Source organism: Podarcis raffonei, chromosome 7 (assembly GCF_027172205.1).
Source record: "Podarcis raffonei isolate rPodRaf1 chromosome 7, rPodRaf1.pri, whole genome shotgun sequence".
NCBI classification, from domain to species: Eukaryota; Metazoa; Chordata; class Lepidosauria; order Squamata; family Lacertidae; genus Podarcis; species Podarcis raffonei.
This window is the reverse complement of record NC_070608.1, coordinates 48904478-48918836: the sequence shown is the minus strand read 5'-3', so window position 1 is coordinate 48918836 and position 14359 is coordinate 48904478. Positions and strand designations below refer to the sequence as shown.

The following is a 14359-nucleotide window of genomic DNA, read 5'->3' as shown; positions in this document are numbered from 1 at the left end:
ACTTACTAACAGGCTTTGTTACAGAACAAATACATGAATAAGATAACAAATTATTTGAACCCCAAATTAGGGAAGGGAGAGATCTCATTTTAACTGATAAAGGAAGTGGGGTGCTTTGTTTTTTTCGTTCAAACTTGGTGATGAAAAGAAGCTTGCTCTCCCCTGCTATATTTTCACCCTTACAAAGGCTAAATTAAACAAAAACCTATATACCATAGCATAGACCATACAGTTGGCTAAAATAGATGGGTCTGGCTATACTTTTCCCCAAAAGAAAAGTGAGGATGGGTGAAATGCCACCCACTTCTTTTTAGACAAATAGAGCCTGGCCTAACCATCCTACTTCCCTTTCCTACTTTGAAACCATCCAACCCCCTACAAAACTATTCCATTTTGTGCACTGCACCAAGTCACTAAGTGGTACTCAAACTCAGAATACTGGGAGGGGGCATGGCTGCTTACTGTGGTATGGTCTCACTTTAAATGCATAGTGTGGATGGGGTCTGTATTATAGCCCACCGCAGGCATAGACAACATGGTGCCCTGCAGATGTTAATGGACTACAATTCCCAACAACTTCTGCAGGCAGCCATGTTGGCTACCCCTGGTCTCTTGAACATTCCAGGTTTCTTTGAAAAATACAAGTTGTAGCCAGGTAACGATGGGAGCAAAAGTGCCTGATCTCTTCTTTAAGGCCATGCTAAAGAACAGAGCAAGGGGGGAGGAAGTGTGGTCAAGGCTCACACAAGCCTTTTGATTTAAAACCCCACACTTCATGTTCTCTCATCCCCTCCCCTGACAAAGTTATTCCCACATGTCTCCAAGGGACTCTCCCCACAATCAGTTTTGTGCATTAAATACACTTTTGTTTCCTATACAGTGCACACAGCAAGCTTGACTATTGAACTTCCCTTACAGGGATATCACATTTCCCCTAACAAAGAAACCATTATATTTTGGAGCTGGGGGAAATGCTATATCCCCCCCTCCCGCCAGGTGGTATATTTGTTTCTTGTGCAATTCTGGCACCTGTGGGATGATCTTTGTGTTCTGGTGGATATGCTTCTGATACAAACTGCCGTTCCACGTACCCACACTATTTTGTGATCTGTTTTAAAACATACAGTACTTCTGATTTTTATTTTTATTTTTTAAAGATCTCTGTAGGCTCCCCCACAATCCAATTTAACTCATCTAGCTTCTTCTTCTTTTAGCTGGCAAATCTGCTGTGAAGTTGCATATACTGTATACATATACCTGTATAAGTACACATATACCTGTACAAGTTTTTCAAAATTCTTGGGAACATTTGCCTTTCCTTGCTCCTGTTCTAGAGCACACATTTAATCTTTTTTTAAAAATGTAAATGTGAGAGAATGTTAATAAACTGCTGCATTTTCCCCACCCTATTTTGTGTGCATGTGATATCATACTGCTGGTATTGAGAAGACTTGCAGCTAAGTTGTAGTGTTGAAGCAATGATTCTTCAACATCAACTTCGTTGGACTGGTCATGTTGTGCGGATGCCTGGTGATTGTCTTCCAAAGCAACTACCGTACTCTATTCTGAACTTAAAAATGAAAAGCGTAATGCTAGTGGTCAACAAAAGAGGTTTAAAGACTGTCTCAAGGCAAATCTAAAAAAATGTAGTATAAACACTGACAACTGGGAAACACTGGCCTGCGAGCGCTCCAGTTGGAGAACAGCCTTTACCAAAGGTGTCATGGGCTTTGAAGACACTTGAAGTCAGGACACAAGGGAGAAACGTGCTAAGAGGAAGGCATGCTTGGCAAATCCACACTGTGATCAACTCCTGCCCGGAAACCAATGTCCCCCCCTGTGGAAGGAAGTGTGGATCCAGAATTGGCCTCCACAGTCACTTACAGACTCATGTTAAAACTGTGTTTATGGAAGACAATCTTACTCGGCTACGAGTGAGTGATCACCAAAGAAGAAGAAGAAGACAGTTGAGACACACTGCAGCTGATTATGCAGACAGGACGGGCAGTTCCTTTCTACTAAAACCCCCTGTGTCTTTATCAGCTGCCCAGCAGACAGAAATCTAGCGCAGAAAGACTGCCTATCAATTTCCATGGCAGGAAAAGCCTCTGCTAATTTCGCCCCCTGCCACAGCTGTTAAACATCTACCATAAAAAAAGGTGACAACCCTGCATTCAGAGAGCTCTCCATGTGTGATCTCTCACTTGTCATTTCTCTCACAAACAAACTATACTTATATATACTGAATATCAAAACAACTATTTAACTTCTATCTTCGTTCTATTTTTTACCATTTCATTTTGTTATGGGGGGGATGTTATTGAAAGCAGGTATTTTATATATCAGTTATCAGAGAGATTAGAATACTGTAAGCCAGGGGTCAGCAAACTTTTTCAGATCTTGTGGAGGGCCGGACTATATTTTGGAAAAAAAAATATGAACGAATTCCTACACCCCACAAATAACCCAGAAATGCATTTTAAATAAAAGGACACATTCTACTCATGTAAAAACTGGATTTAGAAAGCGATTGGGCTGGATCTGGCCCCAGGCCTTTGTTTGCCTACCCCTGCTCTAAGCCATAACCAGCTTTTAGAACACTAGCATTTTAACCAACCAGCTTGCCAGTCAGACTTCCACAGAGAAAAAATTACATATGTTACTGCGTTAGATCATCAAAGTACTAGTGGAAGGTCAAATATCTACATGCTTCTACTATGCTGTCTTATGTCTTTAAGAATATTTTAACAATAAAAACAAAAACTATTAAGCTCAAAGGCAACTCAGTACTCATTTTAAATTGGAAGCAAGTTCCACTTACGTCAACTTTCCAAGTTGCATTACAGTTTTTGGAAAACCACCATGCCAAATGTAAGTTGACAAAACAATTGTATGATTTGCAACTTATTTACATAACTGAAATCTAACAGAATGCAACATATAGTGGCTTGTAAACAAAGTAAAATATAAAAGTGGGAAATAATTGTTCACAGATTCCAAGAATAAAACATCTATTCTTCCTTATGGATTGTGATTGTGCTTCAGCAGGCTGAATGAGGCTACAGTCATAGACAAACTTCCTTGGAAGTAAATGCCACTGAACCTATTTGGATTTCCTTCCAGACAAACATGCATAGGAACAAACTGCGTAAGATTCTTCTCAGAAACTTTCCTACTAAAATGATTTTTTCCCTATGGAATATTACATACTACACACAAACCTGCTTCATGAGTACCATACTTTCCCAAAGATTTAAATCCAAAGTCCTACACTACTTTGAAGTGGGCAGCATCCAACTACTATAAAGAGGAGCTGAAAGGAATTTGGAAAGGAAATTGATGTCAGTACTGTGGTACCTCGGGTTACATACGCTTCAGGTTACATATACTTCAGGTTACAGACTCTGCTAACCTAGAAATAGTGCTTCAGGTTAAGAACTTTGCTTCAGGACAAGAACAGAAATCGTGCTCCGGCAGCACGGCAGCAGCAGGAGGCCCCATTAGCTAAAGTGGTGCTTCAGGTTAAGAACAGTTTCAGGTTGAGAACGGACCTCCGGAACAAATTAAGTACTTAACCCGAGGTACCACTGTAGTATCTAATTCACAAACATCTCGCACAACATCCAAGCATAAATAACTAACTGCTTCTCTCATACACATTCTGGAGGTGAAAAGACTGGCATCCTCCGTCTCCAAGAGCCACACTCCCTTCCAGCCACACAAACATTTTTGGAAACATCTCTGCAGAACTGGTGTCTCTCTTGTGGAATTAAAGTGCCCTGATAGAAGAAGGAATGTCCAGCCCCCTTCGATGGAGCTCCAAGGTTCTGATCTGGAACCCAGCACAGCAGCACCATTCTGAAGAGCCCACATGCCTCAATGGCAAGAAGAACCAACGCAGAGTTTCGCTTAAATGGCTAACTTTAAGGGGCCACAAGACTCTTCGGGTTGTTTTTGTTGCAGGGGACTTATACACCGCCACCCCTCTGAACGTAAAGAAGTTTGGCACTACTGTGCTTCAACTGCAGGACACAAAAGGAGCGCATATTTCTGCAACCATGAGACATGGCGTTTGTATCTCTTGTATAAGGTCATCCGTTAGCAGAAAAACTTCAGGAACCACCAAGTTTGCTCTGGAAAAGATGGGGTGAAAGAGGGGACAAAATTGGCATCCCTCTCTCTCCTCTCCAGAAACTACTACCTCTGGACCAGCACACCACTATTATTACATCCTATAATAGCTCGAACTGGGAAGAAAACTTCCCAGCCGTCCAGTCCGGCTTGTCAATGCTCCTTGCCCCAAGGAATCCCCCCCCCCCTCATTGCCAAGAAACTGCCCTTATTCCAGATGGACGACCCCACCCCCCACCCCACTCGGTGTCTGGCGTGTCTGTTACTTTTGCGAAGTTGCCCCCAGGTCAGCCAAGCGCTGCCTTTCCTCGGCGCCTCCCCCCTCAGGCCCTCCTCCTCCCTCTTCCCGCCCTTTACCTTGAGGTAATCGTTCTCTGAGCGCAGCTCTTCGATCTCCCTCAGCAGCTCCTCCTCGTCGACCACCAGCTGCCTCTCGCAGGAGGGAAGCACCACCAGCGGGGCTTTGCCGCCCAGCCTCAGGCTCCCCGCAGGCGGCGCGCTTTTGGCGGGCGCCGCTTTCTCCGGGGCTCTCCCCCAGTTCGCCTCGTCGCCCGGCGGCTGCTCCACGTTGGCGGCTCCCGAGGGAGCCGGGGAGGCAGGTGGCGCTGCTGGCGGCCCTTTGCTGGCGGCGCCCGAAGAAGGCGAGGCAGGCTGAGGGGCGACGCCTGGCCCCGCGGGCAGAGCGGGCGCTGGCTGCGGCTGCTCGCGTTCCCGGTCGCTGGAGCCGGTGCCGGACTCCGCGTCGCTGCTGGCGGCCTGAGCCAGCCTCTGCTCGTCGGAGAGAGGCTCGGACGGGCAGTCGGACAGGTCGGAGCTGCTGTCCGTGTGGCTGATCCTGGCGCCAGGTCCGCTGCCCAGCCCAGCGGCCGGGGCCAGGGAGCCCGGCGGGGCCAGGGAGGCGCATCGCTTGCCCTTCCTGCCTTTGCTGGGCTCGCCCCCGGGCTGCCTCCCGCCGGCCTTGGCGCCCGCCTGCTCCTGGGCCCGGGCTGCCTTCTTGCTCGAGAGGGCGGATTTGGCGCTGCCCGCCTTGCCGGCAGCGAGGCAACCCGCCGCCGCCGCCGCCTTCGCGCCCTGGGCGCAGCTCCGCCGGGAGAGGCGGCTCTGCGTGGCCAGCAGCCCCGGCGAGTGCGGGCGGGCTCCCGCCTGCGGGGACTGCGGCTTGCCGGAGAGGCTGGGGGATTTGGGGGGCACCGGCGGGGGCTTGGCGGAAGCTGCCCGGGCGTGGAGGTCCTTGAGGAAAGGTCTGGCCGGGGAGGGAGCTCGGTGGAGCCTCTTCTTCTCGGCGAAGGAGTGGTGCGGGCTCTGCGGCGACGGCGGCGGCTTCAGAGCCTCGCCGAGGCTGGTGCCGTTCAAAGTCTCCATGGTCCCGGCTGCCCGAGAAGACGCCGGGGAGGGGCGGACACTTGCGGCTCCTCGAGCCCTTCCCGAGCGCAGGAGTGTGAGTGGCGGAGGCGACGGTCCTCCCGGCAGAGCCCCGCAGCAACAGCGCCTTCCTCTAGTTTTCGCCTTTGCTCTCTCATCACTCCTGCTTCCACCTCGCCCACCACAAAGCTCGCACTTTTTCTTCGGTCTGGTTCAGCGAGACGGGCTGCTCTCCTCCACGCCTCGGTCGGAAAACACAAACACACACAAAGCACAATCGGTGGCAATCTCCCCCCCCCCCACACACACAGCTCTTTCCAATCCGCTCGATGCAGCTCACGGTAACGTTGCAGCCTGCAACATCGACTCCTTTTTCCTTATGCCCGACGCAGACAAGTGTTTTCCGGATTCCTTCTCCGCTTCGCCAGCTTCGCAGACCGAGACCGTCATTCATTTATCATTCCCGAGCCACCCTCTCCTCGCCGTCCCTCGCTTTCGTCGCCACTGCATCTCCCGATCTCCCCAAGCGAGCTCTTTGCTCCTCGCCTTAGCTCCTGAAATAGAGAAAACTGCAAACGCTGCTGTCTCCCGTACTGACGCTGCCCCTCTGTGCGCATGATCCTCCCCTTCTGTCACCCAGCCAAGCTGCTCTCAGCGCGAGCCACTTTTTCCTAGAGCTCTCTCTTTCTGCATGCGTATTTATTGAGGCTCCTCGGCCAGTTTCAGCCTATGATAAACCTGGATTGCGCGGAGGAGGGGGGCAAGAGATGATGGAAACTTAATTCTGTAGCCATTGGGGTGTATTGTTGGAACCTATACACTTTCCTAATGTTTATTCCTTGGCAAAAACAAGCCCTTTGGTGCTGGGGCTGCAGCCGCAGCAGCAATAGCAATAAATCTATTCTGCTACCTCTGCTTGCCTGTAGCACAGGCTGGCATCAGAACAGGTTTTATTGCCCAGAAGATAAGCAACTCTTGTCCAGAGGATGAGCACTAAGAAAATCTCCAGTAGACTGATGTTGACTGCAATCCCCAAACTGATATCCTTTGCACTTAAACTTGATAAAGCTGTTTCAGTGAGCTGGAATGCCTAGAACTGCAAGTCAAATAGGTTTGGGCCTATCCATCGTCAATTTTAGAACCATTAAAATATGAGAAACAGAATGATTAAAAGCAGAACACAATACAAGATATCAACTTTTTGTTTAAATCCACCCTGCTCCAAAAATATGTCTAACCCCAAAAGGAAGGGGAAAAGAACATTTTGGAATCCTATTGCTGTGATCTGAGCTAGGTAAGTAGACAACTTCCTCATTCATTTCTGTGGGACCTTCTCAACATACAGAGTTCCATGATGCACCAGAGTGTGCATAAACTGTGGTTCAGGGTAACTATATGAAAATGAAAGAAACAAAGGATTACAACTAAGCTTTACTCAAAGTAGACCCATTTATATTAATGGGCCAATGTTAGATATGTTGGTTAATTTCAATGGGTCTACTCTGAATAGGACTTGCATTGGATACAAACCATGGGGTGGTATTCAACTACATTTTACCAAGTGTAAACCCATTGAAATGAATGAGCATATCTATGGTCCATTAATTTCAATAGACCTATTATCAGTGAAACTTAACTGAATACCACCCATCGTTTTAAAATTTAAAAAAGGTTACATTAAGTGAGCATTGAAAATATTCTGTTAGTCATTGAGAGTATTCTGCCATTCTTATCAGAAATTCAGAAGGGTGTGGAAAAAAGTAGTTCATGCGAAGGGCTTCAAGCAAGAGATCTTTTAATTAAAACTAGGCCAGCCAATGAAAAATTCAAAAAGTTCGGGGAGGAGGGCAGAATCATGCTGAATTATGGTAGAAAAGCTTCTTGCAAGTAAATAAAGAGTGAAAACATAGGAAATAAGGTAAAAATGAAGGACAATACACTTCAAGCAATATAGTTCAGTTGTGGGCCTTTAGACAAGTGCCATGGTGGTCACAGTTCTTAAGTGACAATGATTCTCATCTCTAATCCTTCACCCCCAGAGGCACACTCCATTGTCCCTTGAGGCAGGCGGATGCCAACAGCAACAACAACTATTCAATGGCACTTAATCATGATCAATATTTCTAGAACTGCCGCAGTAATTTATGCAAAGTGTATAAATAGGAAAAACAGAAGATGAGAGTCTTAATAGCACCTGATTAAGCTGGGAGATAAAAAACCTCTATTATTACAAAGTCAAGGTAGTCTCATGAAAGATGATCCCCATCACCATCGTTGAAATGTGGGAGAATCTGATAATCTCACACAATACAGAGTGGGCTTATCATTGGGTAACACCTTACTCAGGTCAATAGCTAAAATGCTAGTGTCACTCAAATGTCATAAGACATGTTTGCACTGGGTCTTATATTGATACACAAATAATTTCACCATCCTTGTTCCTATCTTGGAAGGAGTCTTGTGGCTTGGCAGTTTGCAAATACAGTGGTACCTCGGGTTAAGAACTTGATTCATTCTGGATGTCCGTTCTTAGCCTGATGTACCACTTTAGCTAATGGGGCCTCCCGCTGCCGCCGCTGTGCTATTTCTGTTCTCATCCTGAAGTAAAGTTCTTAACCCGAGGTACTATTTCTGGGTTAGCGGAATCTGTAACCTGAAGTGTCTGTAACCCAAGGTACCACTGTAGTGAAGTAAGTGTGTGTATGGTTATTTCAAAAGAAAGAAGGAAAGAAAATAAATAAATAAATAATAAATAAATAAATAAATAAATAAATATAAATGATGCTTTGCCTGTTAGAATAAATAGTACAAATGTGTTTCTGTTTGATTTTGTAGCACACTAGCAGGATATTATAGCCTAGGTAAATTGGCAGGACACTACTATAGGCAGGGTGTGGTAGAATGTCTCCAGCAGCAGATTTTGGGGTACAGATTGCAAACATTCAAAATATCTATTCCCCTGTCCATCCCAGGAATGAGATCTCTAGGACAGCTAATAATCACAATAAAGTGAATCACAATAGCACTGGGACTCTGTTCCAGTATAGCTGTGGTCAGCGGCTACATATCAGGCTTTGGAGGAGACTTTAAAGACTCATTTGTTTCATTCCCCTTTCCTGTGTAATTTTTTTCTTTTTTGGACCCACTTTTTTGAACCCATAGGCGCCTGTTGTGTCAGGATTGAACTATTGTTATGTACTGTATATGGGAAGATTGTTATGTGCTGAAGATGGTTCAGAAGCTGCAATGGTGCAGAATGCAGCAACCAGAGTGCTGGTGGACACTACTGTCTGGGCCACGTATTATTACATTAGTTCTTAAAGGCCTACACAGGGATACCTGTTTGCTTCTGAGTCCAACTGAAGGTGCCCAGATTGACATAAAGTGCCCTAAACAACTTGGGCCCCGAACTTCCTCCCATATAGACCTGCCAGGCTGGCATATCCAGGGCAGGCCTATTGGCAGGTCCAGTTCCCTGCAAAGTTTGTGGGGTGGCGGTGCATGGAAGGGCATTCACAGATGATGAAACCCTCTCCCGCCTTCATTGCACCTGGCTTCCTCATTGTATACATTTTGATGCCAGGTCAGACCTTTTTACACAAGACTTTGGTGGTGGAAGATGAGATCAGAATACCCCTCCCATTTAATATATTTGTATTACATGGTTTACTTGTGATGAAATGTATGCCACCCACCCTGGGGCTAGAGGTATTTGTCTACCCTTCACCAAGCAAGTCTTAGGGTGCAAAAATGGATTTAGGGCAGCACAAACAGTGCAGTCATGTTTTTTATTACTATAGTTTTGCCACCATCAATTCTATTTGTGCTTTCTGCTTCAGGCACGAAAATGTCCTGAACATCTCTAGTATGCACTTACTACACCTTTTCCTCCAAGGTGCTCTGGGTGAATGCATGGTTCTTTCACCCATAGTTCTTTTACCCTCACAACAATCCTGTGGGGGTAGGTTGGGCTAAGATGCACCTCTCTCTCTCACTTTCTCAGATAAGTAAGTTAGGGTTTGTTTTCAGCAAGGATTGTGCTTTTTTAATGCACCGGGGTAATTAGTAGCTTTGTCCTGCTCCTGCCCTCTTCCAAAGCTTTAGGATGTGGTGCATCATATCTTACAAACAAAGAGTGTAACCAGAGATAGGCTGAGAAAGAATGACTCATTCAAGACGAGCCATTGGGCCTCATGGCTGAGCAAGGGTTTCAACCAGAGGGACAAGGCTTGTGAAGGGGATGCTAATGAATTCATTATGATTGTTAGACTTGTATTATTCTATAAAGCCTGTAAGTGCTAAACCATTCTGCAAAACAAAGGTTGGTGTTATTTTGTATGCAATAAAATGAGTCTCTGCAGTGCTTTGCAGGAACCACTTAATCAAATCCCCAAAACAACACTTTGCATTTATTTGTTTGTGGAACATCTAAGGCAGGGGGGAGGTTGCTTAGTGACAGTCTCAGCTGTTACAATACCATTCAGAAGGCTTCCTCAACCTCCCCCCCCATCCCAGCTTAGTTCCGTTTTTGCTTTCTGTTCACCACTGAGGAAAAGATCCTATGAGACTATTAGATCCTATGAGACTTAATGTCCAGTAGATACCTAAAAGTACATGCATTACTTTCTGTCCTGCACTCTTAGTATACTGGTCCACAGTCTGTAGCTATTAATGGTTACTATGGCTCCCGCCAAACCATGGCTCTCAAAGGAAGCATTTCACAATTTTACCAGTGATATGAAAAAAAGGAAGAAGCTTGCAGCAGTTAGAAAATATCATTTTTTCAGTAGGGAACCAACCAATACACCATAAAAGTCTTCTGGATATGATCCCAGACTGATGACAGTGGATGCTGGACTAAACACAGGAGAAATGGTGAGGGAATGTTACTTCCAGGTCAGTCATTAAAACTGAAAGGATGTTGTAATTCTATCTTTATAAGCAAGCAGGGAAGGAACTGGCACAAACAGGGATCTTATATTGCCCAAAAGACTCTTGCAATGAGGTCAAAGTTGGAACCTGGGAAAGAACAGGGGGAATAACTCTACATCATTTTTCCCTTCAGTGGTACATACTGTATATATTTTATTTATTAAATTTATATACCACCCTTCATCCGTAGATCTCAGGGCAGTTAACAACATTAAAACACAAGATAAAAAACACAACTAGTAATGTGGCATCCCTAATTATGAAAAATTGTGACTACTGCGAGCATAGTGGGAATTATGTCCGTTTCTTGTTTCTGTGTGCATTGAACATTAACATTGTTTTTTACTGCAGGATTCTTCTGTGGATGCTTTAGAGAAAATATGGATTGGTTTGCCATTTTGGAGGTTTACTGATCTTGCAGTCAGCTGATGGGCAGGCAAGAAAGTGCTTTGCCAGCCCTATGTTTGGCACTGCCCAAAGCACTGAGCATAAGGTTGGCAAAACCCTTTGTGCTGAGGAAAGGAAGTTTTCTTGCACGGACAAAAGTGTTTGCAGAACTTTTTAGTTGGCTACCACCCACAGTGTCCAGAAGTAACAACATCTAAAGCAATTCACCTATAACTCCAGTTGTTTTATCCTGGTCTACTTCTGCCTTGACTTAAGGAAAAAAGAGAAGAGTCAAATGTATAAATCAGCCGATAAGAAAATTGTAATTAGAGAATTAAATCTGATATATGGGAACATTATTTTTTAATAGAAATCTTCCTGGTTAGTTCATGACATGTCTGCTACTTGGTTATATTTGGAGTTTGTTATGGCTTCCAGACATAGAACCTGACAGTAACAGTGATGCTCAAGACATGTCTTATCCTGCTCAATATCTCAGTTTCTACCAATCTTATACAAACATAACATCAGTATGAAATATAACAGTAGATATTCGAAGAAGCAATTGTACTGATGATGATATATCAGAAATAGATTTTACATGATTTTTACATCTTGTGTACAATATTATTTTACATCATCTTACATAAAAGTTCCCAAGTCCAGCTTTGATATATGTCTAATTTAAATGTCATACATAGGGATGATTTTAGCTACTCTTCTCTCAGAAGAACTGGCTGGGTATACTCTCAGGGTCACAGGCTGAGTTATTATGCATTCATATAAATTTTAATGCAATTGAAGCTCTGTTTAATGGTCCTTGACTAAAGCCCCTAGGAATGGCTAAAATGTAAACAACCGTAACTGAAATTTAATTAGAGGGCAACCCACTACCACCGCCACATGATTTCTGTGACCTACAAAGCAGCTAGAACCTACTTTTTTCCCTTTGAAGAAAGCAGTCCAACTATATTCCTTTGTTAAGTTGCTACTATACGTGACTTCAGGTTGCTGCCAGTTGACTGAAGGTTTTGTACTTCTTGATTAGCTTGCTTTAACTAAATTAATTAAGAAATTAAAGCTTAGTAATTTGATATCAAAGAGGATACAATACTTTGCATGAATAAAAGACAAACATGCATTACACAGAATAATTTTACATTTATTGATTAAAATTTAAAACAAGGCGTACATTATATATGACACCTTTCAGAGAATGAATTTAGACATCCTAGTCATCTATGGGTGCTGGCACATTTGGCAGCCTGTGTACACATAACCCTAATTTTTAAAACATTTGGCTGAGCCAGTGTGGTGTAGTGGTTAAGAGCGGTAGTCTCGTAATCTGGGGAACCGGGTTCGCGTCTCCGCTCCTCCACATGCAGCTGCTGGGTGACCTTGGGCCAGTCACACTTCTTTGAAGTCTCTCAGCCCCACTCACCTCACAGAGTGTTTGTTGTGGGGGAGGAAGGGAAAGGAGAATGTTAGCCACTTTGAGACTCCTTAAAGGGAGTGAAAGGCGGGATATCAAATCCAAACTCTTCTTCTTCTGCTGCTGCTGCTGATTACTTTATGAATCACCTTATGCCCAGAGATCTCAAAGTAAATTGATAGATATAAATATAGAACTAACAACAATAATAAATAAGGCCCCACCTGAACCATGCTTTTAAAGCAGTATATTAACATTTGAAACAGTCATGGGCCATGGCTTTCCCTAAAGAGTCCTGGGGAACTGTACTTGGCTACAGGTGCTGAGTGATGTCCGGCAACCCCTATTTCCCTATTCTCCTCACAGAGCTACTGGGAAGACACCTTCAGCCTTTATACATATACAATTCTTATTCAGCATGTTTTGTCTGAGAGCAATGACTTCATATATTTATTTGCAAAGAATAACATAAGTGAAATAAAACACTTCCATTTATAACAGATTGCCGTTGACAAACCAACTGAGACATATTGTGATCAACTGATAGCTTTGGAAGCAAGACGAGTGTGTGTTAAGTAATTAATAGAGATGTTAAAAACATTCACACACCCCATGGCACTGTATTCATGCTAGCATCATATTGTACCAGATGTGTAACATCTCATCTGTCACTGGGTGCCTGTTCAAGAGAGGGACTCTGGCCAATGTTCTGTTTTCCTAGGAAAAAGCTCTTGAGTTTTAATGAAATAGGTTTTGCTGCTTTAAAGAAAAAAACAGTCCCCCAGTATCCAAATATTCTCAATCACGTACAGAGGTCTGCTCACCACGGCAGATTCTTCAGATTAAGCAGTTCTGACGAAATGCTGTCGGGTCACTTCAGTAGCAGTGAAGGTTTGTTGTCCTGGGCTGGAAACTAAATTGTCCTAAATTCCCCTTTTTCTTTTAACAGCAGATCCCTTCCCATGGCTTGTATTCAATTTAGTGTTAATGTAACTATCTATCCTTTAAATACAAAGATTTATGCTTGCGCAATGATACTTTCTCCTACATAGGATATATAAGTCCATATCACAAGCTACTTTTGAAACTTCCCATGATTTTGAAATCAGTTCACACAGCATGTACATGAGGCTCCTCTGTTAAGAAGACAATGCTAAAGTCTCCACCCTGTGGTGCTTACAGAGCTAGTTTCAGAGTTTTTTGGATTCAGGCTTTGCTCTAGGCATCTACTCTTTTCCTACCTCCTTTCAGGAGGATATGGTTTCTGCTAGTAACCTTGCATTTGACTGTTTGATGCAATGCGGTGATTGCTGTGGTCTCCATGTGGGGTGAAAGTTTCACATGTGGCACAGCCCTGATACAACACTGGTTACCCATGTAACACCATAACTGTTGACATGGCCTTGGTATGCTTAGCTAACCCAATATGTCACAGTTACGCAGCACTGTGGATCAGCAATGTCATAACTGCAGTAGCCATCATCGCCAGATGTGGGATACTGTTGATGTGTAAAGGTATTGTGAAACACAGACTTGAGTGGAAGGGTTGGTAGTTGTGATGAGACAGGACTGGAGACAATTTAGCAAGTTATAGAGAGAGACCATTATATCAGCACATACTTAGAAGCTAGTTTTCACGTTAAGATTACAACTGATATGTAGTATTAGTAGGATAAACTTTGGCCACTTGCCAAGAACAGCAAGCGGCCATTGTCACATCAGCACTTGTCACTGTGTGGGTTGTTGTAGTTTTGTATCTCTCTAGCATTAAACTAGGATTGCTATTGTTACATTGCAGTACATTAAAAAGATGGCGCTTTTGTGTTTTTGCATGTTAAAAAGTTTAATACATGCATTAAAAGGTGCTTTTATAAATGAACTTTTAAAAGAAAGACATAAAGATGCTTATTGCTTAACAGAAGACAGAAGCTGTGATGTTTCTGGCAGCTGAGGATTCACAAGAAGGTGCCAAGATATGCACAGTGAACATGTCGTGTGGTGAGGTGTATATTATGGGTTGACATAATTCCAGCCTTTAATTCCACATCTAGCACTTCCGTAGGATGTTTTCAAAGCTGAACAGGGCTGCCCTGAAGCAATTTTCTGTCTGAGGCA

The 14359-nt window shown here is 44.0% G+C and overlaps 1 protein-coding gene across 1 annotated transcript in view; it reads right to left on the bottom strand.

Annotated features, from left to right (window-relative positions):
• The window catches only part of MTCL1 (microtubule crosslinking factor 1), a 92833-nt gene extending 87655 nt beyond the window's left edge, over nucleotides 1-5178 (bottom strand). The window contains 1 exon segment of the mRNA XM_053396517.1: nucleotides 4489-5178. The gene's annotated coding sequence lies outside the window, so the exon portion shown is untranslated.
• Between the last annotated feature and the right edge of the window lie 9181 nt (nucleotides 5179-14359).